Source organism: Lagenorhynchus albirostris, chromosome 14, assembly GCF_949774975.1.
Source record: "Lagenorhynchus albirostris chromosome 14, mLagAlb1.1, whole genome shotgun sequence".
Classification (NCBI taxonomy): Eukaryota; Metazoa; Chordata; class Mammalia; order Artiodactyla; family Delphinidae; genus Lagenorhynchus; species Lagenorhynchus albirostris.
In genome coordinates this window covers 12,581,409-12,605,069 of record NC_083108.1, presented here as the reverse complement: position 1 = coordinate 12,605,069, position 23,661 = coordinate 12,581,409, and the positions used below count along the sequence as shown (strand labels likewise).

Genomic DNA, 23,661 nt, shown 5'->3' with positions numbered 1-23,661 from the left:
AACAAGGTGTAGCTCCAGTTAGGCCCTTCACTATGGGAGATGGTGACATACGGAGACGTCCCGCATCACTGTGTGGAGGAGGGTCTGACGATGTTTACTGTGTTTTTGTCTGTTTCAGGCAAGTACTGCAGTAGAGGGACCAGGTATCATCTTTGTCTCTCCAGTGCTATGTGTGGTCTTGATACATGTAGGTGTTTTAGAAATGTTTGTTCAATTAAAGAGTGAAGTTTTCTGAAGTCGAACATTGGTTTGAATTCTGTGTTTGGCCTAATACTTCACCTAGATGCTTACTCGGCCTTCTTGAAATTATTCCTTTTGTATACAGAAACCTCTGGACATCTTGCAGTAGTCTCGAGAGTTTAAGGCATCATTAGGGAATATTCTCATGTTATTGAATATAAACTTACACGATTATTTTTCATGACTGCATAGTATTCCACAATATATGTTTATATATCTATATCTATGCTGTACTTTATTTAACCAGTTCTATATTTGGGTTGTTTTAAACTTCTGCTCTCATAAACAACATTATGATACAGCTTTATACATAAATTCTTGTCTACTTGTTTGGATTTTTTTAGACAGATTCCCAGAGGTGAACTCAGTTGACCAGTCATCAGAATTGCCCCCCACAGCCACGAAAGGTTTGTGTGGAGCCATCCTCACTGGTTGCCCTGTGACCAGTGGCACCTTTTACAAAAGGCAAACAAGAGGGAATTCCCTGGCGGTCCAGTGGGTGGGACCCGGCACTTTCACTGCCGAAGACGTGCGTTCAAACCCTGGTCAGGGAACTAAGATCCTGCAAGCTGCAAGGTGTAGCCAAAAAAAGAAAAAAAAAAAAAAAGGCAGACATGGGTTTAGGGCAGTGGGTCTCACTGTGGTGGTCTTGTCCCCCAGGGGACATTTGGCAATGCCTAGAAACATTTTTGGTAGTCATGGTCTGGGATGGGCGTGCTGTTGGAACTAATGGGTAGAAGCCAGGGATGCTGTTCAGTATCCACAAGGCGCCGGACAGCCCTTACCACAAAGAATTATCCACCCCAAAGCGCCAACAGTGCTGAGGCTGAGGAGCCCTGCGAAGAAAGGTTTGGAAGAAACTCTGTAATCACGGCCCAAGGAAGACCCAGTGGTCCATCTAGTGTGTCAATAGCTTTGGTCGAATTAGTACAAGATTACTTAGTCTAGACAAATAACTGCTCCCCGTGAGTGAGCTATACCTTCAGATGTACTAGATTAACTTTTACCAGGAGAGGGCGCAAGGGTTTTCTTCTTTCTTAATCTATTGTTAACATTTTCAAAGTTTGAGCCTTAGCAAGCAAGGCAGTAGACATAAATGAAATATGTGCTTAGTGCCCTTAGCGCAAAGCTGAGCTAACACTCACGGCTGTTTGTCAAGACACCTCCTGCCTTCCCTACATGTAAGTGGGATAAATGGGGCAGAAAGGGGTCAGGACCTATTTAGAGAAACTGCCTCTTGCAAAGTGCATCTCAGGATCCCACAGACACAACAGCAAACGTCTAACAGCCCTCCCCTCTGTGCTGTTCTCCCTGAGGGATGGGCAGGCCGGAACCCGCAAGAGCCCAGCCAAAGGGCACCCCAGATTCCTCAGAGTACCAACACTGGGCAGTATGCAATTTGGCTTGATGTTGAGAGGGTCAGTGGTTGGACCCAGCATCCCTTTAGTTATCAATGGAGTTTTCTGTGGCAGAATATGAAACAGGCTAAGGCCTAGGCCATCTGACCTTTCCAGACCAGGAGCCATCCTGGGAAAGTGGAGGAAGCAGCGACAAACTCAGCCTGCTTTGTCTGGTGCACAGTACCAGCAGGAGAAGAAACGCCTCTCCAAATACCCCCAACTCTCTGGGGCCAGAATAATTCCCTCTCCCAAGACCCAGCCCCTCACATTAATAACTATGCTTCTAATGGACCTCATGGCCCATTTCTGATGTGCACTATAAAGAAAAAAATCATCTCTAAAGTGGAATGAGCTAAAGACGCATCTCTTAACCCAAAGAATGAGCATAGAGACGACGACGCAGCCCCAGGGATCTGGGAATTAGCTCTGAACTCGGGGGACAGGGTCTGGGTGAAATCCCAGTTTGACATTTTATTGCTTATGACCTTGAACAAATTACCCAACCCTGAGCTTCATTTATTTCACCCATAAAATTGGTTGTTGTGAAGATAAACGTAGGTGACTGAAGCCATTTGTAAATGTGGCCCAGAGTGTGAACTAGTGGAAACAGTACCTTGTTCTCTGGCCTGTCTTCTTGCTAACCTGCTACATCCCTCCTAAAACTGCCCTTCCCTCCAGATGGTCTACCGAGCCTGCTAATTTCCAGAAACAATTTACTAGCTCCCTCTAAAGTGTCAGCTTTTGGTTCTGAAGATGCTTGGTGATTTCTATAGAAACTGTGAATTCAAACGTACCTGTCATGTGTTCTGGTGATAACACACGCCCAACTCTACTTCCTCGTAAATTATTAAGTCAGGTTGTAGGGCTGAGGGGCATTCTTTAAACCCCCTGAGATGGAATCTGGCTCCTACGGTTTGCCCATCTGTGATTCTGAAGTGCAGAGCAGACCCTGTTGTTTCAGGACTGAAGATCCTAAAGCTACTTCCATGGAGAGTCTTCTTGCTTTTTCAAACATCCTGATTAGGGTGATTTCCGAAGTCTGTTTGAACAGTCTGTCATTATTTGTTTAAGTTTGAAAGCTGTTTTAAATAAACACATGCTCATTTTATGTATTAAAAGCAACAAAGAGGGAAAAGGAAAACCTGGGCCATCGTCATGTGATTCAGACAAAATCCCAGCCTATATATTCAGAAGGCACAGCAGCCCTTGCTCATGTCAGGACTGGCAAGGGCTCTGCCTGACCTCAGGGATGGGCACAGCAAGTCCCCAGGGAAGGGTCCTTTCTCCTGTTGGCCTCTCACATCACAGAGAAGGCAGGCAGTGCCCCAGCTCTGCGTGCTCTTTTGCAGACAGCTTCCCCACAAACTACAAATTCAGAGGCCACAGATGGTCTGAGTCTGAGTTCCACCCAGGGCTGGCATCAGTGGGGCAGGGCGGCCAACATCCCAACCCCGGACCCTGGCTGCAGGGTTGGAAGTAAGCCAGGGAGATGTGGACGGGACAGACGGATGGGAACAGACCAGACTCAAGACTCCTAAGCCAGGGAAAGTTGGGGGGAGGCGGTAAAAGTATCGTCCCTCCTGCACTGGGACCACTCTCACCCGCTTCTCCCTCTCCCTCCCTCCCTCCCTCCCTCCCTCCCTCCCTTCCTCCCTTCCTTTCCCCTCTTCCTCTATTTCTCTCTCTCTCCTGCCCCCCTCCCCGACACAGACACACACATACAGGTCCCTCAAGGCAGCCCACCCTCCAAAATTTTCCTTTCCCCTTCAGAATCCTTCAAAAAGTTTCGTTTAAACCTGATTCCAAATAAAACGAGATTTAAAAACGAATCAGATTGGCCAAAACTGAAAAAGAATACTGAGTTCTGCTGAAAAGGATGGGGTAGGGATGGGGGTGGGAGCCCCAGATACTCTTACACAACTGATAGACTCCCAGGTACAGGTAAATGGAGAGACCGTTCATATTTGGCAATGCGCAGCAAAAGCTTTAAAAATATTGTCGTTTTGTTAGTAATTCTACTTCTAGTTATTTATCTTGAAAAAATTAATAAAACCTGAAAACAAAAATATCTGAAAATATGATAATGGAAGATGGGTCGGTCACTAAAAATTATACCCTATATTTATCGGCAAGGAGAGATATTCTCAACAATACACTGAGTGAAACAGGTAACAACGAAACCAACGTCCGCAGGTCCAGGCCCCTGGCTCCATGCTGGCTCTCATTGCTCCTTGCACCGTGGGGAAATTTAATGTGGTCTTGGTTGGCTATAGACAAATCAGGACTTCAGCTACGTTCCACAATCTTTGAGCTGACTTCTGTGGATACATTATATCATCATGGGAGACCCTAAGCGGGGGAAGTCATCCCGCTATCAAAGAGCTTCCAGTCTAGAGAGGGGATGCCTCTTTGTGCACGGTGAACTGAATTAAATGGAGGTGTGCTGCCATTTTCTACCCTGCACAGAGCAGGAGGTCCTGTCGGCAGAACCAAAAGAAAATCAGATGGTGCTAACAAGAAACTGAACACTGCTATCAAATGCCTTTGATATTTTCTATTTGTCATGGCTTTATCATTTTGTCTCCATGAGGATCACCTCCCTCATGACAACCTGAGGGCAAGGGTTAGAAAATAGAAAAGACGGTGGACTTCCCTGGTGGCGCAGTGGTTAAGAATCTGCCTGCCAATGCAGGGGACACGGGTTCGAGCCCTGGTCCGGGAAGAGCCCACATGCCGTGGAGCAACTAAGCCCGTGAGCCACAACTACTGAGCCTGCGTGCCACAACTACTGAAGCCCACGCACCTAGAGCCCGTGCTCCACAGCAAGAGAAGCCACCGCGATGAGAAGCCCGTGCACCGCAACGAAGAGCAGCCCCCACTTGCCGCAACTAGAGAAAAGCCTGCGCACAGCGAGGAAGACCCTAAATAAATAAATAAATTAAATTAATTTATAAAAAAGAAAGAAAATGGAAAAGGCAAAATATAGTAACTCAAAACTGAGTGGGCAGTTACCTCCAGGTAAGTTCAGATCTCCTGCGCTTGTGTGGTAATACCTAGTAATGATAATGCCCTTTATATAAATGAGGCAAATGAAATGTAGACTGGGAAAGTAAGTCATTCACAGTGTGTACTAATAAGCTGCCATGAGGCGGAGAAGGGACTAGAGGCTGCACCCGCATCCCCGGCCTCCTGTGCTCAGTGGCTGAGGACCCTGGCAGGCACTTGGCTCTGTCCCCCTGCTCCCCTCCCCCCTGCCTCCCTCACCCTGCGCCTCCCATCCAACCTTGACCCCATCCTGCCCCCCAATCACCTCTGGCCTTCCAAGCGTCGCTGAAAGTCGTCTGGCCAGGCAGATGGGGGCTGCTGTAAATTCATGGTCTCCAGACTCAGTGAATTCTAGAAAGCACTGAGCACTCCCTTCCCCTGGGTCAGAGCTTGGCTCTGCTCCTTTCCATGACTATTCCAAACAGCCACCACTGTTCTCATGTGTCCCCTCACTGTTTAACAGTTGATGTCACCTCTTTCTTCTCTGAGAAAATCGGGCCATTGGGTGAGAATCACCCCAGTTTCCTATCTGGGAGCACCCACTAACTCACATCTCTATCTGTCCTCCCCTGCTTTTTACACCCCGCTCCCTTATTCCACCATCTCCTGTTGCTTCTGGAACCTTCCTCCATCAGTTGTCCCAGCTCCCAACTACAATGTCAACCTCATCTACCTTCTGTCTCTTATTTCCTTGGCATATAAACATTCAGATTTCCTCAAAATGTCCACGCTGATGCTGGGTTCCACCCTAAACATTACCTTTTCTCTTCTTTCCCCCCAAGACAAACTGCTAACCTACTCTCATCAGCTGCTTTTCCACCACATTTTAATCCATTCAGCCTGGCCGCTTCCTCCACTGCGCTTTTCTTTTTTTTTAAAGAGAGAAACTTTTTCTTTTAAATTAATTAATTAATTGATTTTTTTTGTTTGTTTGCGTTGGGTCTTCATCGCTGCATGCGGGCTTTCCCTAGCTGTGGCGAGCGGGGGCTATTCTTTTGTTGCGGTGCACGGGCTTCTCATCGCAGTGGCTTCTCTTGTTGCGGAGCACGGGCTGTAGGTGCGTGGGCTTCAGCAGTTGTGCTCGTGGGCTCTAGAGCACAGGCTCAGTAGTTGTGGCGCACGCACTTAGCTGCTCCGCGGCATGTAGGATCTTCCCGGACCAGGGCTTGAACCTGTGTCCCCTGCACTGGCAGGCGATACTTAAGCACTATGCCACCAGGGAAGTCCTCCACTGCGCTTCTGAAACCACTCTCCCGAGACTACCAATACCCTCCATGTGGCTAAATCCACTGAATACTTTTCAGATCAGACCTGACTGAACATTTTGACACACTGGATGCTGAGATCACTGTAAACCTTTGCCTCCTGGAGAATTTCTTCTCCATCTCTTCATGGGCACCTCCTCTTCTGTCTGCCCTGATGGGTACTTGATGCTCCCTGAGCAGCCTGGACTGTCTTCTCTCTCTTCGGCTAATCTTCACTCTCATGGGTCTTAAACACCCCCCACCATGATGATGTCTCTGAAACCTTTGTATCCAGCCCCACTTGCTCCTCTGACAGCCAGATTCCTATTCCAATCGTCTTCTTAGATGACCCACCAGAAGTTACAATACAGCCTGTCCAGACTGGAGCCATCAAAGCCCCTCCAGCAAGCCGGCCTCTCTTCTCACCTTTACAGCGTCCATGCTCTCAAGTAAACCCACACCCTGAGAGTCTCCTAGATAGATATTTCCTCTTCTCCCCCATCCATTCATTCACAGGTAAATCCCACAGTCTTAGGTTGGGTTCCCCCAGAAGCAGACCCTAAGAAAAAGACTGGAGTGTAAGCAGTTTTTGTGGGAGGTGATCCCAGGAAACACTAGCAGGAGAGTGGGGAAGTGAGACAGAAAAGGGAACGTGGCCATGAGTTACCTTGCCAAGCAAGTTACTGCCGCTGGCAACTGGAACTGAATCCTGCTGGGAAATCTGGGGGTCAGTGCAGAACACGCACGTTTCGTTATTCCAGTAAGCGGCTAGGGAGCTGGGATATTTATACACCACTTCCTTCCATTCATTGGCTGAGGGTTGCTCCTATGGAGGTATCAATAGCCCAGCACTTCTGGCCAGTCACGTGCACAGGCAAAGTGGGCTCTAGAGGCCAGAGAAAGCCCTTGGGGCAAGAGATTCAGATGCTGTATCTCCTGTAGTTGGAGGTCAAGCTAGAGAGCTCTGAAGTGGTAAGGGCAAGGGGATTCCACAGGACGGTATATGTACCACTGATTTCACCACCTAACTATTTCTCTCCCCAGGATTACTGCTAGGATTTCCCATCTGAGCTCTCTGCCTTTAGTCTAATGCCCTACCCTTCAATCTCCTCTTGCTACTGCAGGCAGAGTGATCTATTCAGAATCAAATCTGTCACTTCCATGCTTACCTCCAAATTCTTTGACATGACATCCAAGGCTCCCAGTGCTCTGCCCCAACCTCGTTTCTTGCTCAGCTCTGTCACGTGTAAGTTCATTTTAGTTCATTCAGGAATTCAGTGCAATCATGTTTTGCAGGCAACTTTCTCCAAGCCCGTGGGTTGAGTTGAATAATCCTCAGCTAGTCCCTGTTTGCATGTCTGTCTTCCCCCATTCAATGATTAGCACCTGGAGGTGCAGGGACCATGTTTCATTTATCTTTGGATCCCTGGAGCATGTGTCTGTCACATATTTGGCACTCAGCAAATGTTTGTGGAACTGAAATACACTGATTTCTTTTACCAGAGAACAGGTTTTCCAAATGTATCTTAAGAGACGATATTTTTTAAAAGGAGCATGTTCAAAGGGCAAATAAATGATGGGCTTAAACAAAAGCCGCTGCCTTTTTTTGTAGCAGCAGCCTCTAGGGTCTTCCTGTGAGGAACTGATGCTCAGACGGTTCATAACGGTCAGCGTCGGATCTGACTGGTCAGTGTCTGTGCCATGTCGGTCGTTAACTATTTTGAATATCATCCCACCCGTACGCCCTGTGAGTCTCCAAGGGAGGGATAAGCTGTCGGGCATTTTCCAAACTCACTGGACCATTTATCCCTCTGTCAGGGAGATTCCAGCTGTGTTATGAAGACTGAAAATGCTGCCTGGAGGTGAAAAAAAACAATAATCCTGGGCACGACAAGAGGGGCAGCACTGGTGCCTGTTGTACAAGACACGGGAGATGATCAGCGGCCCCCAGTCGATCCTGGACCTTCATGGGGACATAAAGACCGCCGCTGGTCACCAGTCTCGGATTCTACTAAGGGGTCTGGCAATCATTCCCCGTAAAAACGATCTATGGTTTTCCAATGCCCAGAGCCAACTGACGTACAAGCCCCAGGAGAGAGGGAGGCACACACACAGCAGAGAGGAGGGCTCTCTCTAAAGCCCGGAGGCAGTGATGCTCCGACACCCACCGTGGCTGAGATCAAAAGGGGAAGCAGGCGGCCAGGCCGCTGGGAGCGGTGGCCAGCACAGCACACGCGAGGAAGTGAGGACTGTTTCTACCTGAATAAAGCAGCTGGTAAGGAAGTGACTCCATTTCCCCCTTATCATTGGCCCGGCAGGGTTTCCTCTGCAGCCACTTGGTGCTGAATGAGTCTGGAGGGTTCCGTCTGGAGAACAGAGCTGCTTTGGGCGGTTGCAGGCTTCTGTCCCCTGGGGCTCTTCCTCCGGCCTCCCCATCCCCTTTACTCCCAAGATACTGATTCCGGGTTTGGGGGAAAAGGAAGGAAAAAAAAAACCCCGACAACCCCAGAGCATATAACTGAAGGACGCGCAGCTGCCTGGCCTGCAGATCGAGGTGCCCAGTGAGCGTGAGAAACAGGATGACCCTTCCACAAGGACTGCAGGGGCTGCCCCCCGAGTCCCCTCCAGTGAATGGGGCTTGATCTTGGAGGGACTCTGGCCCAGGGGGAGGGGCTAGTTGAATCATAGGCCAAGGACATAAAATGAAACCTAATCTAAGTGTCATCTGGATGTAACCAGAAACCTGCTAGAGAAATGGCAGGAGATGAAAAACCCAAACAAAACAAAAAAACACAACTTGCCTGCCTACCACAGCGGGTCCAGGGAAGTTTGGGTGTATTTTGTGATGCAAATTGAGCTGAGGATGCAAATCAGGCAGGGGCCCTCAGGAGGGAGGGAGGGCAGAAGAAACAAGAACCCCAAGGGTTCCTTCCCTTCTAGAGCAGGGCACAGTTTGAAAGTAATCTGCAAAGGAGTCTGTTGCTCTGGGGACCCTGCAGCCACAGGGCCAGGTCAAAGGCCACTGGCCCTGTCCACCTGCTGGTCTAATCGCCCTGGGGCTGGGGTACGCTGCTATCTGGAGAGAAGTAGGGTGGCAAATTCCCGGCGGCACTAGCCATGCAAATACTGCAGGGAGTGGGGACTCGGCCACCTGTGGGCTTAGGTCCCTCCTTCCAGGAGGCGAGACCAGTCCAGAGCTTCAAAAGATGTCTGTGGAATTGGGAAAAGTCATGCATCTAAAGCAAAATGTGCTAAAAATTATGTTAAATGATTGGGTCATTTGGTTCATCAGGTTCGGATAATAAACCACAACGAGACTAAAGCCATGTCTGTACGAGACCTCGCCATCTCATCCTTGACTTGCTGATGCATTCGGGAACCAAACATTTTTTTATAAGGTGCTGAGGGTTCTTAAAGCTAAATAAGACACAGGCCTGCCTTGTCAGAATTGCTCCTCGATATTCTCACGCATTCACAGCAGCTCTGGTGAGCTTGAGAGTTCTCTAAACACGTTCAAAGCACTTTGTGTGTGTAGGTGCGTACACCCTACAGGGCTCTGGGGAGGAGGGGGGAGACCAAGTCTGCTGTCCTCCTCTGAAGGGTGCCTTCCACAGGACCTCACAGGCACAGAGGCCACAGGAAACCGCCTTGCAGTGTTTTGGCTTTAAAACAAAGTTACTTCATTTTTCTTCCTGACCTTCCTCATTCCACTACTTTCTTTTGGCTAGAGTGCCCTGCCTTTTCTGGTGCTTGACCTCTTCTTGCTTTGGGCTTATGCTGTTTTCACTGTTTGGGGGGAAACATCACCTTATGATATTTTGTTAGGACAAAAGTACATTGAGCAAAAAAAGTGTAATTAGGGCTTCCCTGGTGGCGCAGTGGTTGAGAATCTGCCTGCCAATGCAGGGGACACGGGTTCGAGCCCTGGTCTGGGAGGATCCCACATGCCGCCGAGCAACGGGGCCCGTGAGCCACAACTACTGAGCCTGCATGTCTGGAGCTTGTGCTCTGCAACAAGGGAGGTCTCGACAGTGAGAGGCCCGCACACCGTGATGAAGAGTGGCCCCCCCACTCGCCGCAACTAGGGAAAGCCCACGCACAGAAACGAAGACCCAACACAGCCAAAAATAAATAAATAAATAATTTTTAAAAAAAGTGTAATTATTACAACTCAACAATAAAAAGACAAGTAGCCTAATTAAAGAATGGGCAAAGATTTGAATAGATATTTCACCAAAGAAGATATACAAATGGCCAGTAAGCTCAAGAAAAGACATTCATCCATCATTAGGGACATGCAAATGAAAACCACAACGAGATATCACTTCACACCCGCTAGGCGTGGCTTTAAAGTGAAAAGTGGACAATAACGAACGCTGACGAGCAGGAAGAGAAATTGGAGGCTGCGCACGTTGCCGGTGGGAACAGAAAACGGCGCAGTCTCTGTGGAAAACGGTGGTGGTTCCTCAAAGAGTTGGCCAGTTGTCCCATGACTCAGCAATTCCACTCCTAGATATATGCCCAAGGTGACTGAAAATATATGTTCACACAAAAACTTGTACACAAATATTCACATCAGCATTATTCATAATAGCCCAAAGTGGAAATGACCCAAATGTCTATCAGCTAATGAACAAATAAACAAAGGGTGGTACCATCCATACCATGGAATATCATTCAGCCATAGAAAGGAATGAAGCATTGATACAAGCTACAACATGGGTGAACCCTGAAAACATTACGCTGAGTGAAAGAAACCAGGCGTAAATGGTCACATATTGTAATGATGCCATTTCTAGGAAATGTCCAAAATAGACAAATCCACAGTGACAGGAGTAGATTCGTGGTTGCCTGGGGCTGGGGAGAGAGAAGACTGGAGAGCGACTGCTAACGTGTACAGGACTTTTTTACTCCAGAGTGATAAAAAAGTTCTGGAATTAGGGAACAGTGATGATTGTACAACCTTATGAATAGAAAAACCAAAAACCAGTAAGTCAACCACTTTGAACTGAATTTTAAGGTACGTCAATTATTCTTAAAAAATTATATTTTTTACAAGTACACAAAGAAGGGCACTAAACTATTTTTATGCCATGCGGAGTTGGACAGAAAAGTTCGCTTGTTCTGTAACCCTTGCTCACAGGTGTGGCCCCCTCGCCAGTGTCCAGGCCTACCTGTATGTGAGCGTGAACTTCATCCCCGTGCGCTTGGCAGCAGGTTAGCGCTGGCGCTCCCCGGAGGTCACTGTCTGGGCTGTGCCTGCCACGTGGTCTGTGAACGCAGGGCATGGCCAGGGTACCTACCCCTCTCCCTGCCACACTGCAAGAGTTAATTCATATACCAAAAATGGGAACTGAAAGCAGATGCTTGCTGAGTCCTGCAGCTTGGCCTAAATGCTGTCATCAGGACACTGCTGCTGGGGGACAGGGGGTGAAAGAGGGTCCTTCATTTATCAGTCGTGGAGGACCAGAGTCGAGGGCCGAATGTCTGATCCTCACTTGTTTAAATCAGCAAGTGTTGACTGAGGATGGTGGTAGGGCAGAGTACAAAGAACCTGCATTTCCTAATAGGAACTTGCTGAAAGTGGCCTCAGACCTGAAGGGGGGGGGGTGTGTCAGAGTGAAAAGAGCAAAGCAGAGTGAGCTGGGAGGGCGCCATCCCAAGCGGGGCTCCGCCAGCCTCCCTCACTGTGTGGTTTGGCCTGCTCTGATGCTTGCTTTCAGGACCGGTTAAGAAGTCAGCACGGGCATCTTTTCTGGAAGCTCCACACCACACTGGCCGTTGCCTTGATGACAGGCTTAGACATCTGTCCAGGATCTCACCTGCCCCCAGCCTGCCCCCTGTGATGCTGCTGGTCCTGGTGTTCTCAGTCTGCAGCAAGTGAGTCACCAGCTCTGCTTAAAGCTCCCAGGATGCTAGCTAGCATCCTGCGGCAAAGCACCTCGGGATATAATAAGCCGCACCCTGGTTCCCAGCTCCCCGGTTCTGCAGCCCCGTGAGTCATTGTGTGGTGGTGAGAATGACAAGGGGATCCCCAAGCGGCCCGTGAGAGAAGCGTCTCCCGCATACCACGGAGCCGTCCACCTCTCACTAAGAGAACAGCAAGCCCGTCCTCCACGCCTGGGGAGAGGGGTGGGCACGGCGGTGGACATGCTCAGTCGGCTCCATATGGGTGTGCACGAAAAATCTGCTTTCACTTTGTAGTTTATGATTGAGTTCAGTTCACCTGGAAAGACTCAATGGGAATAAAAACAGATGCATTTCAAGGTGCACTGCCTGGCTCTTTGACAGCCCTCTTCCTCCCACATCAGACAGTCTTCCTGCGTCCAGGGAAGACAGCAGACCTCTCCATCACAAGGAAAACGCAAAGTCTCCGTTCACGGCAGCAGCTGTTACTGCTGAGATGTACAAACCCGGGCAAGGTCAGCGCTGCGGGTCTGGATTCCGGCTCATTACAGGGATCCAGATACGCTGGTGCGGCCACTCATCTAAATAGATGCTCACGGTGAAGGACATCTGACAGTGTGTGCTCTCCGTTGCCAGAACGATTCAGGGCCTTATATACAAACAGAGAGAGGGACACTTGTAGGGAGAGACAGAGAGGAGAGACAAACAGAGAAGGAGACAGAAGAGAGACACAGAAACAGAGAAAGATAGAGGGAGACAGAAATAGACACACAGAGACAGAGAGAGGAGACTGACATATACACAGAGAAAGACAGAGACCGCAAGACAGAGACAGTTACAGAGAGAGGGAGATGGAGACAGAGAGACAGGGAGAGACAGAGAGACAGAGGTCCTGAAAGCAACCCTGGATCTTCCCTCAGCACAGCTTCCGGGGGACTGCCGACTCCACACAAGGACGCCCCTCACAGTGAAGCAAGCCTGCTGTGGACACCAGCAAGGTAGCAATATGACGTGTGCGCCCTGAACAGGCCTGTCAGTGTCATTGGCAGTGGGCACTGAGAGGGGGAGGCCACGCCCCTGGAGCTCCACTTCCAAGGCCACCGGCACTCCCGACACTTGCTCAGACATACGTGCAGCTGGCCGCGCGGAGCCCGTGAGACCCACCTGCAGAGGCGCTTGGGCATCTGCTGGCTGGACCTAGGATGGGCTCCGAACCACGCCCTGGACTACTCCTTGGCGAGGGGCCAGCCCAGGACCCCCAGGTGGCCCTGGCAGGTCAGCGGCCAGTGCCCCGTTCACAGGCCAGGCCTCACAGCTGCTCCTGTCACTGGTGCCTCGGAGCAGGGCAGCTGCAGCTGATCTCCACGAGGCAGGCATGCAGCCGGCAGCTGCTCCGTGCCCAGCACTGCGCTCAGCGCCCAGGGAAAACGCAGGGACCGCGGCATCTGTATGACAACGCATTCCTCCAACCCAATACAGCGCCTCAAATCAAGGACTCAGCAAACTCTCTCCCAGTGGGATGACTCAGAGATGGCAGTGTCCTACTGGAAACACTGCTCACCCCTAAGGTCATAAGGAGAAGTTCAAGTTTGGGCTGGCGAAGCCTTCAGGTGGGACTTTAGTTCTAACAAATTGTTATTTCCACCGAGGGAACCCCTTGGCCAAGTGCATGAACCTCGGATCCACGTGCAACATGCTTTTCACGATAAATTCGGCGCACGGTCACACGCTGTGGGCGGGTCTTGGTGGCCCCACATGGGGCTTTTTCACGAGTACGGCCCTGGCTCCTCTCACTTTGATCTCTCCTTCGGACACATCTGAAGCAAGCAATCCAACCACAGTCAAACCACTTATCCAAATACTTCTTTAGTGTCTACTTCCGGGATGAGAAGCGAGAACTAACTGTGCACCAACCCCCATGAGGCGGCTCTCATAAACGCTATTACACAGAAGAGACTGGGCTCAGAGAGGTTACACGACTTGCCCAAGGTCACACAGCTGCAGTTCGAACTGTGCAACTCCTGGTTATGAGCTTTTTCAACTCACTTTGCTTCTCCTGTTGGAGACAGAAAAGAAGTAGGAGATCCAGGCTTTGAGGATACAAGCAGTAAGACAGGTTAAACAGAAAGTCCTAAAGGGTGACAGGGAAGGCTCGATAAACCCGTCAGCAGTCTTTAAGATGGGCTGGAGGGGACAAAGTTAGACAGGAGCCCAGCCTGAAGGACTTGCGTAAGGGGAGAAAAGAGGTGCTGGTGTTTCAGGGCAAGGGATTCAGGTCGGGGTCGGGGCCACACCGTGGCGGGTAGGCTCGTGTGTGCAGGTGCGGCCGAGCGGAGGGAAGAAGCCCCCGTGATCAGGGAGCACACGCAGGTCCCAAGCCCCCCACGAGCCCAGCTGCTCTGCAGTCTGGATCCCCCAGGAACGCGTGCGGCTTTCTGGACTCCCTCGCTGTGTGGTTCGGCCTCGGTGGCCGCCCCTGCACACGTCACCTCAAGAGCATTTAAAAATGACATGTAGACAGAGATGTGAACCCCAAAGCAGAAACTCCTCCCACAGTGCTCGGGAAAAGCCCGCCTACGTATGGGGCTGCTTCACCAGGACATCTGGAAGGTGAAGGAGAACGTTTCCTTGCATCACAAAAGCAAATCCAGCTGGAAGCCTATTTAGGATGTTAAGATAGGAGACTCCAGGGCCTCCATGGTGGGGAGTGGATTTCGACCCTTCCAAGGGCTCTGCTCAAGGGTTCCTGCTGAATCAAAGTGTCCCCAGCAGCGCCCCCCTGACCCCGGTCTCGGGCGGAGAGAGAGGCGAGGAGAGCCAGCCATGTGGTCCAAACCCTGCCCGAGAGCTCTTATGTGATTCAGGCATCACCCACTCCATCTCACGACCACTAACAGTTTTCTCTGCTGACTTCAACTTGGACATCGTTCAGAACTTAACAAAGCCAGAGGCCTTTAAATCCCTAGGAGCCTCCCCACAGAGCTTTTTACAAAACCCACCTGCTCGCTGGGTATTTAATCCTTTCACGTTCGGTTTGTTTCTGGAAAGCTGGAAGTTTGCGAGGTGAGTTTGTGTTCGCCACAGTCAGGCCAAACTTAGTCAGAATGGCCTTTTTTTAAAAAAAAAAAAAAAACGTTTCAGGAGTTGCAGCTGAGAGAGCATGTGTTCAGGGCAAGGCCTCTAACACACCAAGCTAAAGACGGGCAAGTGGAGGAAGAGTTGCTTGTGTACGCGGTGGCTCTGAGCTCAGCCCCCCTGAGCACACAGGACCTGACTTCCCAGCAGTGGGGCGCGAGGGACGGGCGCTAGAGATGCTGGGCCTGAGCTCGTCCTCGGAGCCTCACCACCTGGCTGCCCGGCTCCACCAACCCAGGCAGGACACCATCCTTCCATCCCAGAGCCCTTTCCCCCAAAGTCCCCTTTCTGTTTTTCTCCTTTGCCTTGGCCTTTTGTGTGGCTTTGCTGTTCTCTCCTTGTCTTGCGTTTTATCGGCTGAGGTTCATTTCTTAGTTCCAATGTTTTGGTTCCTGGTCTCCCTTTGTCTGCCCTTCTCTGGGACACGACAGCTCCGAGTTTCCTGGGAGCCGATGAGTCCCCACCCTCTCGGATGTGTAGAGGACTGCACGTGGGCTATTTGGTGAGGTCTCTGCAGCCACGGGAAGGGCTACATGGGGACCTTCCATGGAATTACCTGGTGGAACAACCCTGGTCATGGGCACCAGGGGGCCCGAAGCTTGCAGGAGATGGTGCAGGGTCAGGCGAGGCATCTTTGTTGCCCTCCAACCATGGCAGCTGGATAGGAGGCCGGGCCTGAGATCCTGGCTGGAATCTGTTAACCCCTGCAGGGTTAAATGCCGGTGGGGTGGTGGTGGGGCAACTGGAGAGGGATTTGAGTAGGATAAATGGGCAGAAGGAAAACGTCTAATTGCATATTTTCTTTGTGAGTTTTCACCTCTGTCAAATTCTTGAAATTCTTGTCTTACAATTTTATGTGCGTTTCATTTCCGTTTGAACCTGAAACATCACTTAAATGTCTTTTGAGGTAATCCTAACCTATTAAAACAACCCACAAAACTGGAAAAAAAAATATTAAGGTTATTCCACTCACACCTGGAGGGTTTTTCAAGGATATCTGACCTCCGGGCATAAGTTCATGGTTGATGACTTGCAGATTCGATTAGGTAAGTTTTACTACTTGGTACATCAGTTGGAAAAGGTCATTTTATTAATGGTCATTTTATTTTATTTTATTTTTAAACTTATTTATTTGTATTTATTTATTTTTGGCTGTGTTGGGTCTTTGTTGCTGCACGCGGGCTTTTCTCTAGTTGCGGTGCAAGCGGGGGCTACTCTTTGTTGCGGTGCGCGGGCTTCTCATTGGGTGGTTTCTCTTGTTGTGGAGCACAGGCTCTAGGTGCACGGGCTTCAGTAGTTGTGGCACGTGGGCTCAGTAGTTGTGGCTTGTGGGCTCTAGAGCGCAGGCTCAGTAGTTGTGGCGCACGAGCTTAGTTGCTCCGTGGCATGTGGTATCTTCCCGGAGCAGGGCTCGAACCTGTGTCCCCTGCATTGGCAGACGGATTCTTAACCACTGCGCCACCAGGGAAGCCCTTAAGGGTCATTTTTAAATGTTAAAAATTATAATGTCACTGCCATCATGTCTACAAGACCTTTTATACAAACTTCCAGATATAAAATAAGTCCTGGGATGTAACGTACAGCATGGTGACTATAGTTAATAATACTGTATAGTATATTTGAAAGCTGCTAAAAGAGTAGATCTTAAAAGTTCTCGTCACTAGAAAAAAGTTATAACTATGTGTGGTGATGGATGAATTGTTAATAGACATCGTGGTGATCATTCTGCAATATATACATATTCATTTTGCAATATATACATAATCACTGCTGTACACCTGCAACGAGTATAATGTTTTACATCAATCATGTCAGTTAAAAAATATGTAATTTCACTGCCATCAAGTCCACAAGGCCTTTGGTAAGAAAGTAAGAAATTCCAGGTTTTAATGTTGGACAAGGGAGCACACCCTTTCAAAGACAAGAGTCTGAGCAGAGCTGTGCCTTGGCTCAGAAGCCCATCACACCATCCTTGTTGTCATGACAACCCACAGAGTGGGCAAGCTATGGGGTCTGAGTGTCAGCTACCCCAGGCTCAGGCCCTCCTCCCTGCCACCAGGGGAGTCACCTTTCCAGGTTTCAAGGGCCTCATTTGTGACAGGAAGAGAAAGCCCCCACCTGTCCTCTGAAGGCCCTTTTGGGTCCTAAAGTTCATAACTTGTAGATTCGGGGACTCCGTTTTGTGTTTGTGCCTCAAAAGCAGGGAGGAAAGGGGTTACATAATTGGCAGACTGGGAGAAACAGTCCACCAGCGCCTTCTTGGCTCTCATTAAAAGTCCCAGAGTTGCCATTCCATCTATTCTGGGTGCAATGGAGGCCTGAATCCTACAGCTGGTTACAGTGGAAGAAACTGGAAGCCACAACCCTAACAGGGAAGCTAGGAATGTGCCTGCTATTCTAGGCATCAACAGAAACAAGACCTTCAAGGCACCAGAAATGAGACTCCCGGCAGGGTTCCTAAAGTTCCCAGTATCCATTCCTGCTCAGGACTCCATGCAACAGTGGCTTAGGACTACAGTTCAAATGGAATGAAAGCCGTATTTCAATAACGCGAAGACGATTTTGTGAAAAACTAACAGACACCTTCCCTGGATGTATCCTGCTTATCACTCATAAATAACATTCATTAGTGGTAACTTTCAATATGTTAATACATCAACCAAAGGAATCGTACGGGCCTTTTTCGTCCCTCCTCTGTGGATTACAGATCCCTATGGTACTCAGTGTTATTCCTTTGTGGCCCCTCCAGCACTTCTTGGATCTCCCAGAGCAACCCTTGAACTGAAATTCTCCTCCTTAAGGCTTTCCCAGAATGTCTTCCCACCCTCCACCCCCGACCCAAGAAGTTACAGAGAAAATGCCTTCAAGTCATTTTTGGGTTATCAGGCTGCAGAAAATTTGTTTCTCAATCCAGAAGACTGTTGAACTGCTTTTTTTTTTCTTTCTTTTTTTTTTTTTCATTTCAGATAACTCAAAACTGGTTTGGTTCCATGACATCAACCTTGGCATGTATGAAGAATAAGGAATGAAGACTTTGTCTTATTTGGAACCAAAAGAGAGGAATCTCCACTTTCTCTGTCTTTTCCATTTTTATTAAGACAGTATTTTTTCCTTTTAGCTGGATGATGTATACTTTTAACATTCCAGGAGAAAATTGTCAGTGATATGCAAGTCATAATAAAAGAAAATCAAAAGAAGTGCAATTACAAGGGACAGGGAACTTCATCATTTTTAGTATGAAATGCCCAAAGGAAAATCTAATTTTAAAAATTACCAGCACCATATAAAGGAGAAGAGAATATGCAGAAAGATTTGTTATTTTAAAAATTAACTTAATCCTTAATCTTTCTGGCTCTTGGCCTTTTCTCTTTATTTTTAAAGGCCAAAAATTTTCATTTGGTGCTGGATAAGGAGTAAACCTCACACCATTGCAGTGTGATGCTAGGAAGTGGCAAAGGAATCCTCCTAGTCTCTGGTTTGCTGGCTGAAACACAGTAGGACACAAAAAGTGTTATTAAATAAAGAGCAAATGTATATTAAGGATGAAACCATAACTGTCTCTTTCCCATTAATATAACGGTACCTATTAAAAATGGAAACGAGCGCTTTCCTGGTGGCGCAGTGGTTAAGAATCCGCCTGCCAACGCAGGGGACCATGGGTTCGAGCCCCAGTCTGGGGGGTCCCACATGACGCGGAGCAACTGAGCCCATGCGCCGCAACTACTGAGCCTGCACTCTAGAGCCCGCGAGCCACAACTGCTGAAGCCTGCGCGCCTAGAGCCCGGGCTCTGCAAGGAGAAGCCACTGCAATGGGAAGCCCGTGCACCACAACAAAGAGTAGCCCCCTGATCGCCGCAACTAGAGAAAGCCCATGCACAGCAACGAAGACCCAATGCAGCCAAAAATAAATAAAATTAAATAAATAAATTTATATATATAAAAAAAGGAAACGAATATTCACGGGGCACACTGCAGTTGATAAAATTCTTCCATATCTATCAACTGGTTTGATCCTCTCATCAAGCCACAGATAAGTCATGACTCTTGTCACCCTCACTTTACAGATGACCAAGAATAGGTAAATTTTCCAAGGACGCATAGTTAACTGATGGCAGAACCAGGACTCAGACCCAGAATCCTGACATAAAGCATCTTGCCCTTCCACTCTCTCACACGGCCTCCCTGAACGAAGTTATGACTCCCAGCTAAACGCGCTTGCAAAGAGCCAAGATGTCATAAGTTGAATACAGCCACGACCTGCTTATTTATAACAGCTCTGTCTCTTCGAAAAAGTAAAAAGTATGAGGAAAAAAAATCAAGCTCATTTATAACATAAATGTTGGCTGACATTAGGGGCCTTTGACTTGTTTCTAAGTTGCTTCTCTAACCCAGCGAGATTTAATTCACCACCCTCAACCCATATTAAGAGAAATTGGAATCATTCATATATGCAGAGGGAGAGTCCAAATAATATTGCAATAACACAGCCTTCCTTTAAAAGACTTTTCTTGATGAAGTCTCTGATTTTCCTTTCAGGCATGAAAAATAACACTGTTATTATAGTGGCCTGGCCGAGGGTTAGCAGTGAGGAAAGAAGGAGATGGCACACATAATATTGATTTCTAACCCTTTATCTAATTATTGGTTGGAATCAAATTCAGTGTTTAATGCTATGGCTCTCTACAGTGAGGGTTCTCGTGACATAAGTCTTTTAGATTTGAGGAAATAAGTTTCCGTTGTCCAGACGTGATTTTTCCCTACTTTGCTTGAGTCAGCCTGAAAATGGAAGACACGGAGAGCTGGAAGAAAGATTCTTAAGGGTTCTCTCCTTTTCAAGAGTGGATTCCACAGAAAGCCCTCTGCTCTCACCTTCTAGCAATAGTGGTGGGTGTAGGAGGGCCCAAAGAAAAACAGGAAAGTCACTTTTCTGTCCATTGCACATGGTAATGATTTTTCTTCTTTTATTGCTATGTATATCTGCTCCTTTTTTTCTTCCTTTATCCCTCTTAATTTGCCGTCCTCCCACTTTCTCTTGGCATTTGTCTTTGCTCCCATCTATCTTCTCTCAAGGCATAGTCTCCCTATGCTGTGAAACTATCATTACTGAGCCTTTCCTGAACTCCCACAGCCTGGCACAAACTCTAGAACCAGACTCTGCTCAGCCGTCTAGTGTTAGGCTAATACACCAACAGTCTCCGTGTAGGGATAAAGAGGTGGATTTAGATGGGGCGTCCTAAAAACGCTGAAGCTTAGTGAACAACGTTTTGGAGAACTTCTGGCCGTAAACGTTCCAGGAATGTTGGCATCTGGCATAACATTTACTGCTTAGGAAGGAGTTACCCAGATTGCAAGAATGGAGATGAATTCTCCAACCTCCACTAGGCGACTCCGGTCATATTCTTCCAATTTGACAGGCAACACTCTTCAAAGAGTCCTAAGCCATCTGTCCACCGAGAAGGCAAACGGGCCTCTTTCATCCTGACTAACCGAGCTCTCATGGTAGCTTCAGTAAACTACTTGAGAAGTCATCTGGGTTTCCTCTTCTGTAATGCAATAAGGGACATTCCCTGCTTCGCTTTCACCTCTCTCATTGCTCAAAGGGAATTTTCCCCCTTCTTGTGCTTTTTCTATAAATTAGCCTAAGAGTTGGGTCAAATTAACCTGTTCAGACTTTCCACCAAAATTCCCTTCCCCACAGCGACGGTGTCTGTAGTGACCCTAAGCTACTTCCCCTCGTGGCTCATCCCCTCCCACCACACCAAGCCACCCCCTGCCAGACTGCCCGTCTGCCCTGCATTATTTACTAGGCATCAGCTCTGTGAGCAGCACGACCTCAGTTCTGGGGTGGCCTCAAGAGACCATCACCAGTCCACTCGCTCTAGTTGGAGTCCAGTTTATGTGGGAAGCCAAGAGGGAAGACACAAGGAGCAAGGCCCTAGGTGGCAGAGGGGATGGCACAGACACATGGGCCCTGAGCAGGGTTCCCAGAAAGATGGAACGGGGGGGCACAGTTCGTGCAAGGTGGCCGGTAGTGAGTGAGGGCCCAGGGTGAGAGTGACAGCACAAGCTGGAGGGGGAGGGGACACGTGTACATGAGGAACGCCTGGCTGCATGGCTTTCCAAACAAAATCTCATGGAAAAGATCACTGAAATGAACATCAGAGCCTAGTCCATTTCTGTAGGCCCAACCCAATTTCTCATCCTTCCCAGCCATGTGGATACGTGCTCATTTCCTTGGCAGCCTGAGCTAAAGCTCTTAATGTGATTTGAGTGCCTTAGACATTAGCATGATTATAAATATCAATGTTCACACACAAGCAAGTTGAAACCAAACGCCCCTCAAACACTGGCTCTCTGTGATATGAAGGTTTTCAGTGGTGCCTTGAGCCCTTGGTTGAACGAGCTGGAAAACAGCATAAAATGGGCCCATCAGTGAATTCTCAAGGCCAGGCTCCTACACAGAAGGTAGGAGGCTCAGTAGCTGCTCCCCGCAGATGTAATCTACGGCAGCTGGCCGCACAGCTTCGGACAACAATCTGAGAAATACAAATTCAGAACTTCAAGTAGGGGCTTGGGTGGGAGATAGACTGATCAAAACAGATGGTCTTTACTCCACAGCCAACCTGCAAAACATCCCCTTCATGTTCTCACTGCTTTGTAGAACTTAGGGGAGACTCACTAACGAATAGTTATAAATAGTCATCAAGGACTTTGTTTATCTAACTAAGAGAAAACAGTGTTCAAGATTTTTAAAAACACGCATTTGACACCAAAGCGATGTAACTGCCGCGGGCGCAGAAACAGAGCAAGCAGACTGAGCCTGCTGTTTTGATGTGGTCACTATTTGCTAAACAGAGCTGCCACTTGGCAACACTTTGTGTGCCCAGTTCTAGGTATTTGAAAATTTAAAAACATACCTATTTCAAGAAATTCTAAAATTACAGATTTTGTCATTAATTTGTCAAAACCTTCCCCAAAGTTAGTCCAAAAGCCAGAGATTTTACTGTCAAGTCACGTGAAGGCAGAAGGGATTATGATGACCGAATCTCTTCTTTAATCTCCTAGCGTTTGTGTATCAGCTTTTGTCAACCTAACCAACAACTTATCTACAAAGCGCTACTCCTAAATGTTCTTACTGTTAAATAATAAAGTGCAAAAAGTGTTCCTGGGAGGCAAAAAGATAATAACAACTCACGTGCCTACTGTCAGCACCTGCTTTCTCATTGGAAGATATGATTATGTGGGTTTGGTGAAACTGTAGGATACCCGTTGTATCAGGATGGTGGATAGTCAGGTGATAATCCTCATCATGTCTTCAGTTTTGGAATTTTCTACCTATGTATCTGACCATGGCTCCTTCAGCAGTGGATACAGGAGGCCAGCATACCCATATAGCCTCAGCTCAGAACTGGCATCCAATTTGCTCGCATGAAGAGCCACACTGCCTGCCACTCTCTGTCACCTGAAAAATGATTTCACTTGGCCTCTGATTCTGCCATTCCACTTCCACCCCTTCAGAAGGCAGCTTGATGGAGAGGATGGAGCACAAACATTAGAATAAGACAGAACGGGGCTGGAACCTCAACTCTGCACATTCCCAGCTATGTCAATGAGTTGGATGAGTTCATTGTTCTCCTTTTTTCCCCTGGAATGCTTTAATCTAAGTCGGTAGATGAGGTCTTCAACGTCTCCTAGCCTCCATGTCTTAGTTCATAAAATACAGAAAATAGTTCTAGAGTTGTCATTAGAATAAATGACTTCTGTGAGGCGTGTAGCGCAGGGACGGGTATCAGTCACTGTGACTCCCTTCCACTCTTCTCATCTTTCCATTTAACTGTCAGAGATCTCAATTTCCCCTTCCTTTCTGGGAGGTGAAAGGAAATGCAAATATGAAAATAGCAGTGTGAAAAGCTTGAAGCTGGTAAAGTTCTTTTTGCAGGATTTGTAGTTTTTGATTTGAGGATCTTACTTACTTACATCATTAGTCAAGGAAAGTTCTGGAAAAAACAACTCAAACCAGACTCAATACTTTGGAGCTATCAGATGCAAGCCTGGAAGAGCTCTGGAGTCCGCAGAAGCTATTCCTTCACGACCTCGGTGCAGAAGGGCCAGCCTGTCCTCATCAGGAAGGGATTTCCAACCCAAGAGAAAGAACCTCTTGACCTTGTACTAAGCCATGAGGTCCCCATCTGGAATATTCTATGAGAGCCGGCTACTTCAAAAAGCCAATGGCAGGTCCAGAGGGAGATGGACAGCTGACACAGTCAAGGGGAGAAGAACCTTCCATGAGACAATAATATTTAAAAATCAGGTGTGGCCCTGGAAAGGGGAAGCCTGAATGCAGATGCTGGAGATATTCATGAACTCTTAACGGTGCAGAGAAAGGATGAAAATCACTTATTCATCACATACCTGAACCTTCCAACTCTGGGCTACTGGAGTTTAGGGACAAAGTTTAGTTTATGAACAAAGATAATGCAATACTATTCCACACAGATTTATGGAAATGGCTACATACCTCCCCAAGGAGTAGAGACCTCACACCCTTCCTGACTTCAGCTACAACCTTGCTAAGGGGCTCTTAGGCTGTTGGTTCCCAAATCTCTTAATGAGCCTTCAACCCTAATTTAGAATCAGATATATCCACATGTAACTCAGGTACTTCAAACTCAACACACCCCAAAGGGAGC

General features: G+C 48.1%; 1 protein-coding gene across 1 annotated transcript in view; it reads right to left on the bottom strand.

The window, feature by feature from the left end:
• BCL2 (BCL2 apoptosis regulator) overlaps positions 1-23,661 on the bottom strand; it is a 183,372-nt gene that overhangs the window by 5,754 nt on the left and 153,957 nt on the right. The window lies entirely within an intron of this gene.